This window comes from Leptonotus elevatus, chromosome 2 (assembly GCF_054856555.1).
Source record: "Leptonotus elevatus isolate MCC_2025b chromosome 2, RoL_Lele_1.0, whole genome shotgun sequence".
Taxonomy (NCBI): Eukaryota; Metazoa; Chordata; class Actinopteri; order Syngnathiformes; family Syngnathidae; genus Leptonotus; species Leptonotus elevatus.
The window spans coordinates 14,642,415-14,654,309 of NC_141240.1; the positions used below are offsets into that span (position 1 = coordinate 14,642,415).

The 11,895-nt window shown below is 37.9% G+C and overlaps 1 protein-coding gene across 2 annotated transcripts in view; it reads left to right on the top strand.

The window, feature by feature from the left end:
• ajap1 (adherens junctions associated protein 1) overlaps positions 1-8,058 on the top strand; it is a 52,098-nt gene extending 44,040 nt beyond the window's left edge. For both annotated transcript variants that reach the window (XM_086069152.1, XM_086069153.1), the window contains exon 6: positions 54-8,058. The gene's annotated coding sequence lies outside the window, so the exon portion shown is untranslated. The remainder of the gene's footprint in view (positions 1-53) is intronic.
• The last annotated feature ends 3,837 nt before the right edge of the window (positions 8,059-11,895 follow it).

Here is an 11,895-nt window from a genome sequence, read left to right on the forward strand (position 1 = left end):
CTTTACTGTGCTCATAATCAGTTGTAATTATTTTGTTTTCTGCACCTCTACAGGATCCAAATGGACGCAGCGGCTTCTTTTGTAAAGTAGTGTGATCTCTCTTTGGACACTGGTGAAGATCTTTATTTTTCTAGAGATGACAAACATCGCAGTCACAGTCCAAACCCACTCCATAGTTCACCGTTAAGATGTGGACTATATACCGTGTTGGTACATTCACAGGACGTGTGGACGAGACTGTGAGCATCACTGATATCTCTAATCATTGATAGATATTTGACATTTGACAAAGGCACCCAAAGGGCCTTCTGCGGGTGGAAGATGAACTCAATTTCTGAACAATGTGCCAATAATGCCACTATGTGCCACAACCTGGATAGAAGGAAGTTGTCATGACAACAGATGGACAAAACAAAGAGCGCTATATTAACCTTGTATCAACATTGTTTTTGTGTGTGTGTGTTTTTTAAAGAAATGTGAAAATGCTACAAATGTATTTGGATATGTAGTTTTAAGAACTATTTTGAAAAGGGTTATGAAGTTATTTATTTAAAACTGCATTCGACTGGGAAGATGGAAGGCAAAATATGATGTAAAGTCCCATTTTAAAAGCAGAACAGTGCTATTTTTTATATAGGAAACCCTGCCACACCCCCTGACAACAAAGATCCAAAAGCCCCTTGAATTTGCCACTCATCATAGACTTCCAACTGAGATTTTCTTTCCTGATTTGTATGATTTTTTTAAAAGCAGGTTTGCTTGCTGCAATTTATCTGACAGCAGCCTATGTATGTATGGATCCATTAGCCACCATTCAACAAAATGCTTTCAGCTGGACAGGACATTTAACTGCCTCAGGTCTGTCTAGCTCTCTTAAACAATTTATTATATTATACTCAAAAGCTGTTTTGGGATCAATATTGTATTTCTTCATAATTCAGCAATCGATCAACGAGCCTCACAAGAAAGAAAGTGTTTGTGTGCATGTGAAAAGAAAAGTAATTACAAGATGAAACCGTCTTGAGTGACACTTCCCCAAGTTTATTCCATTTATGAGACCGTAGTTTCATTACCTATGAAGCTAGTTAATGTTCATAAGATCTGGAGAAACAAGACCAGTTTGCTTTGAATAAATTTGCATAGCAAAATATTAGCAATACAAATCAATTAATCAGTTGTACGTGTAGACAAATGAATTCAAGAAAGTGGCATCTCAGGATCCAGGTCATGTGCAAAGAACCAAAATTTAGACCCGGCAAGTCATTGACGAGTTAGTATTACTCACCTGGGAGTGTGATGCTAAGAGTGTTTTCCATTTTTTAACCACGTTCCAAGGCAGCAAAGACAGGAGGGTGTGCTTTCATACTTTATTTTTCTGGTCCAACACACTTGATGGCTTTGTAAACATGCTTTATTCCCCCCGTGGTTTGGTTTCTTTTCACATGATGGTAATTTTATATATATATATATATATATATATATATATATATATAAATCAAAGAGAGAAAACAAAATCATTTATCTAATTGGTCAAATGATGTGCACACGAATGTAAACAGGAATAAGGTTTTATTCCCCACAACATGGCTGAGTGCACTTAAAGGGGACGTCGCAAACTAATTAACCAGCAGTTGATTTAGTCTGCACCCAAGTACTTACCTGACTAAATAAACCACATCAAGAAGGAATATGAACACGAGATGGATCAAAATGGGCCAAAAGATGTTAGTGTGAAAGCACCCTGCAGTCTCTCATGAGGTCCTCCTAGCTCCAATCACGAGAGGATGGATGATGATAGCGCTTTCAGGAAACCACTGACGAGTCTACTTTTGTATGTGCTGTCGGTTTGTACAAAGCACAAATACATTTCTGCAAATCTAAATGTGTTTGGCTGTAGATAGCAGTTGACAGATGCGGACTTAACTGCATTGGTCACCAAGGTGATTATGGGTTTATGCTCGTTTCCTTACAATACATCACAGCGGGTTTGCCCCCATGAGATCATCATTATAAATGTAAGCAAGCCATTTAGGAGGTACCCAGACGGCCTGGGACAAAAACACTGTGGTGCAAAACTGCTGTTTGCCCATTTCCAACATGAAAACCACTCTTATGAATGACATCGACCGGTTCAGCCTGACTTGTGTGTCAGGCTGCCGACTTGCTTCTTTCACATAACATACAGTATATATTTTTGAATGAAGAGTGTTATCTTAATAGACAGAGGGTTATGAGAAAATGTATATTATACACGTGTAAATGTATTTTCTATATATTTGCTTCTATTTGTGTACAGGTGTGTAACTTTTTTTTTTTTTTAACAACTCGCCCGTTTTCGGCAAGGTTAAAAGCTAGGTCTGAGATAGTGTCTTTGTTTACATGTGTAATTACAATATTTCTTTTAAAACACAAAACTAACCTTGTGCCAAGCTTCTCACCTGCACTTTCAAGCAGTACATGTATTATATCTTTAGACAACCAGTATAATACTTCTGTAGACGCTGCAATTAGATCAGAAACTGGAGCGTAATTTCCGGCGGGAATGCCGGGAAAAAGCAGCGATGATGAGACATGTTCGTTTCTTCTGTTTTCATGGTCGGCTGGGAAACCAATGACTTATTGTCATTTACATGTTAATTATGACATACGGTGTTTGATCACATGAATAATAAATGGTATAAATCTTACAGTAGCTGCCAAGAAGCCAAGCAATTGCATTTGAACAAGATGGTGTTACTTTCATTTACCACACTTGTCCGTTGTTTCATATTTTGTCAAATCAGATATGATTTGTCACAATATTTGCTGAAATTACGTCAATAGGGAATTACGGATTTTGAATTAATAATCACGAAAAGGAATGTAAAGGGAAAAAAATGATTGGATTGATGTGTATACGAAATTAATCTGAGCCGACTCCACATGCCAAGATTTGAGCTGTCCCTGATGTGATATGGAAAACTTTTATCAAAGTTTATCAAAGGATAATCTTGGTTTATTTCAACTTGGGCCTTATCCTAAACTCTGTGTGTGTCTCTTGAGTTGCAAGTCGTAGTGATATGGTGGTCGGTCTACTGCGTGGTAAATAATTAATAAAATAACTGAAATATTTAAATATTGGATGGCCTGTCAAAAAGCTTCTGCAGAGACAGTCACAGTCCTTTGATGAAAACTCAGCCCCTCAACTTTTGATCCCCTGATTAATTTCCCAGTGTCACCAAGAGCTTTTGGTTCGTCAAAGGAATGTCTCAATGCTTGCATGGATTGCTTTAACATTTGCTGAATTTGTTTGTCTCCCTCCCCTCTTAATGCGGTGAAACATCATCACCATGTCTATCACCTCGGTGAGCATGTCAACACTTGTTATTTCAAAGGGGCTATCCACTACATTTTGCATGACAGTGCTTTGTACCTCATTTGTTTTGCTGCCTTGCATGGGGTCATCTTGTCATTCAATGAGCAAGTAAAACTTGGAGCATGGTGTCTGCTTTTCCCATACAACATAACAATCTTAAACTGAATATGTAATGGCCTCTTGCAAGCTAATGATATTGCCCTGCTGCCACTGAAAACAAAGCTAATGGGATGCTAATTAGGTTCCTGGTGGAGACACAAATGACTTATTTACAATTCCATGCGGTGGGAGGTGACTAATTATAATAAGATTAGCGTTGATGCTATGCTCAGAAATAATCAATCACAAACATAAGACCCAAGTTGCACTAATCCCGAATCACACATAAAGTGAAAAATGTACTCCAACATATCAAAGCCACACAGACAAACATTGACCAATGGGACTGTTTCGGCTCCCTGAAAGACTGTGAACATATTTGGGTTGTTTCTGAGTTACTTTCACTGTATCAGGCATCTGTAAAATATCATTTTTGCTCAACACTTAGTTGTAACATTTTATATCAATATAATCATGCCAGGAAGTTTGAAACTTGAATAAATCTATTTGAAAGAATTTATATTCCAACTAGAATTTCCGTAACTCAGTCTGAGGTGTGGTGTTCATAAAGCATTCCAAAATTGCATTTAGCTGGGGAAAACAACAATCATCAATTCCTCTGATATGTAAGGAAATGACTCGTGCTTTGTTGGCTTTTCATTTGTATCTAGGTGTTGCCTATTAGATTGTTGTATTGTAATGAAGTTCACAAAACAAAACACAAAAAAAAAACAGTGCAGACAGGCAAGTAGCTGAAAATCTTAACAACACACCAAAGACTTGACAATGCCTTTGTGACAACAAATATTATTTTTACGTTTCCTTATCTCCCCATTAAAGTTCCCCTCAGCACAAACAATCAATCAGCAAGAAATCTGATCAAGATGGAGACGCTGCAGCGCCAAATAATGCAAAGTGTAATCCATTGACATGCCAGTTGTGGTAATTAGAAGTTGGCAAAAACGTACACTCTAAAAGAAAATATAAACACAACACTTTTGTTTTTTTCTCCCATTTTTTATGAGCCAAACTTAAAGATTGAAAACTTTCGATGTACATAGGCATATTTTTCTTTTTAAAAAATTAATAAAATTAAATCACATACTGTATCTGTCAAAATCTGTCAATGAGCACTTCTCCTTTGCCGAAATAAGAGCTCATCAGGATGCTGATTGTATCATGGTTATTGCACAGGTGTGCCTTAGGTAGGCATCTCCTTTGCATAGAGTTGATTAGGTTGTTGATTGTGACCAGTGGAATGTTGTTCTGGCTCTTGGTAGGAACTTCAACACTGTCGCTTGGACTGAGCTGCTAGTTCAGCTTGGTTCCATCGCAACGCACCCCCGCCCAATCCATCCTTCTCGTCTCCTACATGTACAAGTCTTGAGATCTGTTGTAAAATGTCTGTATGTGCGATTTTATTTTTTTCCGGGCTCACACTATGCTCCCTTTTGCGCGCATGGCTTGAGCCTTGACTTTTGTTTCCCTCGCCCTCCCTTGTGTCTTCCTTTCTCACCTAACTTCTTGGGATGCTGAAAAGCGAATACCAACAGGCCTTTCCGTCCTGTTTCCCTCTCTCAGTCATTGTTATTCATATTTCTTGGGTAGGTTGTGCCAGTTAAGTCAATGTCGTTGCATGTGTAATGACAATAAAGATACGTAGATATATTCATTTTTATATACGCCGATCCATAACATCCCAAACATGCTCAGTGGCTGACATATCTGGTGAGTATGCTGGCCATGCAAGAACTAGGATGACATTGTTTAGATCCTTCCGACATGGGGCTCTGCATTATCATGCTGCAACATGAGGTTAAGGTCGTGGATGAATAACTCAAAAAAGAGCCTCAAGATCACGTGACGGTCTCTCGTGTGAATTCAAAAGGCTGTCAATAAAATGCATCTGTGTTTGTTCACCATAACATCCACACCTGCACATACCATAACCCCGCTGCCACCGTAGGCCACACAATCCACAACAGTGGCATCAGCAAACCGCTGATGACTCGCCATCTGCCTTGTACCGTGAAAACGGAGATTCATCTGTGACGAGAACATCTCATAAAATGTCCAGAAGGCATCGATGTGAGCATTTGCCGGCTCAAGTGGGTTACGATGACAGATAGGTTAGTTTTCCTCAGACGGTTTCTGAAAATTTGGTTGGCTTGATGCTGGTTGTAAAGGTCCTGCATGGGCTGGTGTGGTTACACGTGGTCTGCAGCTGGATGTACACTCTAAAAACAGTTGGGTCAAAAATAATTCAACTATGGGTCAAGAAAAGACAGATCCTGTACATGGGTCTGTTTGATCCAACTTTGAGTCAATAAATGGGTCTTTTAGTGTAAAACAACTCATAAATATTGATCAGATCTTTTACTTGGGTCAAAAGGTGGGATTATTTTGTATAAAACAACCAATAAAGTCGACCGATCCATTTTTTATCCATAATTGGGTTACATTTGACCCAACTGTTTTTGGAGTGTACTGCCAAATTCTCTGAGACGGCTTACGATAGAGAAATAAACACTAAATTCATGGGCAACATCTCTGGCGCACATTCCTGCTGTTAGCATGCCAATTGTATGCTCCCTCAAAACTTAAGACATTTGTGACATTGTGCTGTGATAAAACTGCTTCTACTTTTAGAGTGGTCTTTTTTTTATTGAGGCCAGCCAAAGGCATAAATGTGCAATAATCATGCTGTCTAATCAGCAGCATGATTCGTCATACCTGCGAGGTTGATTGATCATCTTGGCGAAGGAGAAGTGATCACTAACGGATTTGTGAAAAATATTACAAAGAAACAGGCCTTTTGTGTACAAAGCAGATGATGCATTCACAAGAGCAAATCCAGTGTATGAATACTCTTTAATTATCACAGTTGTGTTCTCACTTGCCAAGAAACATGCAGTGAGATGGAATACTTGGTGAAGAAATGGTTAATTTGACAATTTAAAATGAGTCAGGATATGTTGTATAATTTTGTGTGTGGGGGGGGGTAAAAACTGCATGTTATGTCCACTTTAGCTCTTTTCATAGGGGCTATCCAAACCTATCCTGTTCTGTCCTGTGTGTAAGCTATCAACGCAGGACAAAGGGTTGAATTTGACCTATGAAATTGCCAGCTTCCATGCGATCAGAGTGTGAAATGCAGCATCTCTCACTGCAAGCATGCTTGGTGGCCCTTTGTGTTGGAAGCAATTGTCCTGTCACAGACGCTTTCTTCTTCATGCATCTAATGATGTGAATGTGCAAAGTTACAACAGCTGTGTGAACATGACATCCCACTTTGACAAATGTGGTCCCACAATTACAGGTGGATAAATGCGGGCTCGAAAGTTACGCCTCTAATGCGCCCAATTTGCTGTGAAGGCAGTGAAGGAGAATGCATCTGATATACTGTGTATACCTCCACATGAAATAATACACAACTCTTTGTTTTGTCCTTACGAAAAAAAAAAAAATAATTAAAAGCGGCGCTGCCAAGTAGCTGTGCTCACTTTTTAATATAGCCACCATTGCAAGCAATGCCATACGCCGCGCCCTGATTCAATTAACGGTTCCACCACAGGTATACAAGAGGGGCAGCTGGATAGAGCTCACCAATGGATTAAATTTTAGGGCAAAAGATGTAAAATGTGACACCTCAACCTGCTGTATTTTTCTTTCCATTGTGTAGCATCCCAAAGTAGCACACCAAACTGGAGAGCTGCTTAAAAAAAAAACAGGCCTCTGTTCGTTGGACAAACTGACTTTGGGCTGGTTTTCTGGAGAAATGATTTCAAAACTGTATGCATCAGAAAAAAAATACACGTTAGCATTGTCTGACAGACTTGCAGCAAGTCAAGAGTTGAAGTGCAACTCCAGTCAACGGCAGGTCTGCTGTTTCAGGTGGCTTCTGCCTCAAACTACACAACATGATTAATAGGAACCAATAATAAAAGGCAATTCTCTGTCAACCAATCAAATTAACAGTTCGTAGTGCCTGTTGCGGAAAAAAAAGAAAAAGAATACTCCCGAGCACTGAGGAAATACGACATGTTTCAAAATGCAAAGATAGAATCAGGAATACATGAACCACAGAGAGATACTGATATCATATTAGAAAAATAGAGTGAAGTTGTCTTATTTTATTTGGTTGAGAGGGATGGGGGACACTGTTCTAAAGTACAATCACAATTCATAGCTATCACGAGGAAACTTGACTCAAGTTGTGTTGTCGCCATAAAAATGAAAGGTTTGTACTTTGTATCTAAAAGTTTTTATATTTGTGTTTAATATATACATGAGTACCTCTGTCAACTTTTGTACAAGACCTATGACTTTATGACCTGTATTTACAAACACGTACAAACAACACAACTCACAAAGAACTCTCTCTGTGACGGCTAAATGTTGTAAACTTTAATTTGTTTTGTCGTTAACAAACACACCTCTTCCTTTTTGTAGGTATCGGTACACATTACAATTTCCAAGTGACTTTGTTTTGGTTACTCTTGTACTACTAAGCTCTGTATTTGCAAGCACTGTAAATGCTCATTGGATTTGTCCTCTGTACATTTAGTACTCTGATGTTGCTCTTAATAAAATGTAAAACAACACGAGCCTGTTCTATAATACGTTTGTTGAGATGAATCCCAGTGAGAAGTGTTCAGGACAAACTGCACAAAATAAAAATAATGATGAATTGAAGCTTTACTCTTTATGTATTTCCTGTTATACAGCTGCTGTGCTATATTAGAATTTTAATTAAAGCATGCCTTGCTCAAAATGATGTAGGCCTACCGTGTTAGAGTTGTGCTGTCAACAAATTAAAACATTTACTAGTTTTCATTTTTGCAGTGACGTGGACAAAAACGGCATTGTATATATTTTTTTAACAATAAGATGATCAATGTTATATAGTTCTGTGCTGACTAGTTGAGTGTCATCTTAAAAGTCAATATTTCGGTAATACTATTATTTGTTCAGACATCATTTAACTGTTTAATATTAACCTTAACTAACTTATGGGCAACTGGCGGCCCATTGACCGCATGCAGCCCACACCCACCCTCGGAGTGACTCCTGAAGTAATTTTTGGATTCAATTGTGAAACTATTATGCTTTCTCTATCATTTTGATTTATGAGTGATGAACAGTTAAGAAGATACACATTCAATGAACTAAGGGAAAAATAAATACCCATAAATGATATGACAAAAATTTTGGATGCAGCTTTTTTTAAACCGTTTTAAATAGTTTATGATGACTTGGCGTAACGGCTTTTGGAGTGGCCGCACGTACAGGGGAACAGAGTGAACTGTCCAATACTGCACTGTATCATACAGATGAGTGAGTCCGTCTATTCATTTTTGGATAATGAATGACATGCAGGACAAACATAGTATAATGTAAAAATCTTTGAGTGAGTTGATTTTTGTAAAATAACAATAATAATAATAAAATAAAAATCACAAAATATATTTATTTTGTCATTGCTTCAAACCCTCTGTTGTTGAATAGCAGATCTTTTATATGTGCATTGGAACATGATATTTATTAAAATATTTGATGTACATTGTTTCAATTAAAAAAAACATACATATGCACATATTTTGTCCACACTAAAAATAATTTTTTTGTCATACGTCTGGTTAAGAAGTGTGTGGTCTTATGTGCTCCATGGTAGTGCTGTAGAAAAATTGACGTCTATTGCAACGTGTTGGTTTGAAAATGTATGGGCCAAGATCGCTTCATGGATTAGACTGATCAGATTGCAGTTTATATTTCTCTAAGGAACATTTGAATATAAAAAGGGGCAATGAATTTACATCTATTCGTGCTGTTAAAGGGGCGTTAGAATGTTTTATTAAAAAAAAAGAAAAATACTTTTAGTCATCTTTTGTTGAAACTATTTTTATGATCTGACAACAGTACATTAGCATAAAGCTCTGTGGAAAAAGTCAGAAAACGTGCAACTTCCCGTCAGTCACTTGGTTAACGTATAAAGCCGATAGTGCCACCATTACCAAAAACGAATACCAAAAATACCAAATGGACTTCGAGGATTGAGCTGTCTCAACTAACGATGCCAATTCTCTGTCGGAAAGCCATTGGTTTTCATTAGGGTTTGTTTTGCTCCTCAGTTCTTAAGACGCTTTCCTGGTGTCTGTTTACTTGTAGTCATTGGTTTCAGCTGCTGTCATTAGCTATGCACCTTTCCCTCCAATTCATCTCATCAGCTCCTTGCCTGCCCTTGTGCTCAACCAGCTGTGTCTCCTACGGCTGATTAACCTGCGTCTGTTTAATTCTTCAGTTTGTGTTCACGTCTTGCGGAAGCGTCATTTGGTGCTCTGTGTTTTTGCATGGTGTTCATTTTTGTTATTACAGTTTATACTGTAGCACAGTGAGACAAAGTATACCTAATATTCTCCAGTTTTGTATATCATTAATTGAAAATGGTGCAAATAGTCTTTTTTTTTTACTTACTGCCTGGATTTATTACTTCAAGAGTCAGTGGCACTTCACCGTCTGATATTCACGGGGTGTGTGTGCGTGAGTGTGTGTGTGCGGGGGGGCTTTACATCTAGCAATACTATAAATCTGGTGTTACTGCCATTATAATTATGGTTGTAATGGTATCAACAAAAAAATGTTAGGTTGGCAGTGCACAATAATTTGTCAGGATAAAGTGTCATAAACGAGCAGTGACGTGTATGGGGAACCATAAATGCTGCAATCACTATTTTTCTACCTGATTAAGGTGTGAAATGTCTCTCCTCTGTTGGCTTTTCCTCTTATCTTGCGCAGTCAGCCATTAATAATAGCTTTGATTAAAGCTTTGTGAGTGCAGACACTATTTGGTTAGTATTCACTTGGCAATGGTCCTGCAGACCGTGTGTGACATGTTTAAAATTATTCAAAGTAACCAGCACTCTTGATTACATTTCCAAACTGCTTGACTTTTATTTCTAACGTGCGTCACATGCTTTTTGTTTGTTTTTGTTTTACAGTCATAATTATTTGGTATGTAGGGAAGAGAGGGGCAATTTGTGCCAAGGGGCAAGTAGTTCCACCCCTGTTATTTAGAAAACCATAGAACAAGTTGGCCATGTGATCACATATTCTTGAAGAGACATCCATTTCGCTCATCTGATTGGAAAAAAAGGGAGACACGGCTTGAGAGGTAAGCACATACATAGCCTATAAGTTCAAAAAACAGTTTTTTTGCCCTCCAAAATATAATTTCTATGGTTAAGGTTTTTTAATGGCTGTGTTTGAACAATTACAAACAACTTTGAAAGCAGTTCACACATGTTTTGGTGCTTTAGTAAGCTACATCACGAGTCTATATGGTTAGCATGATGTTGGCTCAAAATAGCTGGGGAATTTTTTTTATGGTGGGCTTAGGGTAGTGATGGGAAAATTAAGCTTCATGAAGCACTTGTGATATTTTTTTACTCCTCTAGATGGCACTCTTGGTTGAAAGATGCAGTGGAAATGGAATCAATTTCCTTTGCACTAGCCTTTATATTTAAACCAAGAGCACCATCTAGGGGAGTCAAAAAATATCACAAGTGCTTCATGAAGCTTCATTTTCCCATCACTAGCTTAGGGTACTGGGTTAAGTCGTGCCAATTTTGATTATTTACTCTATATTACTTTATTGGATTTTATTGTTGCCGTAAACTGTATTCTTACATATGAAAAGTATGTACCATTCTTAATTTTCTACCAAAACTAATCCTGTCACCAGATACAAAAGGAAGAAAAGGTTTCAACTCCTCTTGAGGAGTTGGAAAGAGGGGAAGACCATACGTCAGGGTGGAAAGGAAAAAAAATCTGCAGGATAGCCATAAAAAATACAGGGATAAGAAAAAAAATAGGCTCAGGCGTTCCCTCCCAAGCACTCACCAAGTGACACATCTGGTTGTTCTGATCACTTGGATTATGTGTCTTCAGAATGTATTTTTCCCTTGCCAAAATCCACCGAAAGAAAGAACAGAATTTAAAAATAAATACAAAAAATAAAATAATAAAATAAAGTGGAAACAAGAATTGTGATTGACACACCTGAGAAGATGGAGTTGGAGAAGGCTCGCAAAGAAAGAGGCTGAACAGAAAAAGCAAAAGAATGAAAGAAGAAAAGGCCTCTGAAACATGCAAATCAAAGTTTCGTATTGAATTTGTCTTCCTGTTATATACCATTATTGTTTTTAAGATTAAAATGATCTTTTTTACTTCTGTTATCAATGGCACAATCTGCCCCACCAAATTTCTTTCATTGCTGTCCGTTGTGTATAATGTTGTAGGTTTTAAGTAAACAAAAAAGGTGTGTATGTATTTGGGAGAATGCAATCCAGGTGAGGAATAAACAAGGAACACCCTCATTTCTGGGTCATTCCACCCAGAATGCGTACATTCCATGAAGTCAATGGTAAATGGACTTTTCCATC